Here is a 1,931-nt window from a genome sequence, read left to right on the forward strand (position 1 = left end):
TCTTGTCTTTTCGGTCGTTATCCAAAGTTCTGCATCACTGCAGACGCTGCACCAATTCGCCTGTCAATCTTTATTTTTAGTTATTATTAAGAATACAAGGTTTTTTAAGAAAGTTTTCTTTTTTCTTTTGTAAGAGCTCTTCTATTAAGAGTGTTGTTGTTTTTTAAATTCTTCTATAAGTTATCTGTTCTCTCACTTTTGTACCTACTTGTGCTTTGTAACACTGAAATGTCCCCACTGTGTGAACTAATAAAGGCTTATTTTACTTAATCTCACGTTCCATCCTTCCCTCCCTCGTGAACAAGACCCCGAGATTCTTGAACTCAAACCAATATAATAAATCATCATCACAAGTGTGTTATCTATGCAGGACATACTTATAATTTGCCGTAAACAAGGTTAACGGTATTTGTTGAAGTAGAGGGTTGACTCTGAAGTATATAACACTTGAAAAGAATATGCTTTTCTTCTCATGACACTTTTAAGTTTATGTCACAGAAAATTCCATTCAATCTTCTCCAAGACAATCATGTTTGTATTATTTATGTTTTACCGTTATCAGTGTTTCGAATAATCTGTACCTTTTTGGTCCATTTGTATGTTGTTGTAGACTATGAGCTTGTTGCCTATACTACACTTGAATTTTTATTTCATACAGGAAGAGTTAAAACTGTTCCTGCATCACACACACACACACATACACACACACACACACTGCTGCTTGTCCTCAAATAGATGGGGACGAATTCCAGAGCAATGTGAGAATGTGGAAGAGCGACCTCTGTCCAGGTGGGCAACAGGAGCTGCACGTATGATCTACAGGTGTGTGTTCACTGAAACTAAAACATTCTGAACATGCTTTTATAGTTTGTCAGCGCATTACACCAGGACAGAACAGAGGTGAAACCCAGCCTGGACCTCTACAGTGAATTTCAAATACCTTGTTGTAAATCCTGGCCACAGGCTGGAGCACAGCAGTTATGTTTCTTACCAGAAAAGTTGATTGGGTTGTTTGGTTGTAGCTGCTTCCAGAATGAAAGAAGCCTATTTCACATTGATTGATTGATGGTGTGTTAACAACAGATAAAAAACACAGTATCGTCTGCATAGCAATGACTCCCAAAATGTTATTCTAAAACAATGACACCACAGCTCGGATGTCATTTGGATTGAGTTAATAGAAAGCGCACATGTGGACAGGCTCTGATGTACAGGATCAATACTGCTGCTGATGGTGAGTGTTGGGTGCAGCCGACAGTTCATTCCTCATGAATGTCCAACAGAGTGCACAGCGCCCTTCACAAGGACAGCCGCAGACACAAGGAAACGAGAGCGCTGCGACGCTGGGAGGAGGCTGTTTTGTGTTAGACATACAAATATGTACACAGACAATGAAGAGGGGTGGAATGATAGGAGGGAACCAGATAACATGGACAGATGCAGAAGTCACGAGAAGTACTTAAAGAAGTACTAGAAGGGCGTCTCCAATCATATTACGTTTTATCTTTTTAAGATCCACTCAGAGTGACACAATTCAACAACATAAATCAACATAGGACTTTACTTTTAGAGAAGTTAAAATATCATGACAATATTACATTACAAAACAGGACAAAAGCACTAAAACCAGACAATGCAAACCCAGTGTTTACTAGAAACACCAAGACTAAACAAACTATCAGTATGTCTACCAGAAAAAACATGGACAGACTCCAAAGCTGGACTAAAGTAGACAAAAGCAGGACTAAAGTAGGACAAAAGCAGGACTAAAGCTGGACTAAAGTAGGACTAAAGTAAGACTAGAACAGGACAAAAGCAGGACTAAAACAGGACTAAAGCAAGACTAGAACAGGACTAAAGTAGGACTAAAGCAAGACTAAAACAGGACTAAAGTAGACTAAAGCAAGACTAGAACAGGACTAAAGTAGGAC

Source organism: Eucyclogobius newberryi, unplaced genomic scaffold, assembly GCF_026437365.1.
Source record: "Eucyclogobius newberryi isolate DKJ021-1_F unplaced genomic scaffold, fEucNew1.0.hap1 SCAF_17, whole genome shotgun sequence".
NCBI classification, from domain to species: domain Eukaryota; kingdom Metazoa; phylum Chordata; class Actinopteri; order Gobiiformes; family Gobiidae; genus Eucyclogobius; species Eucyclogobius newberryi.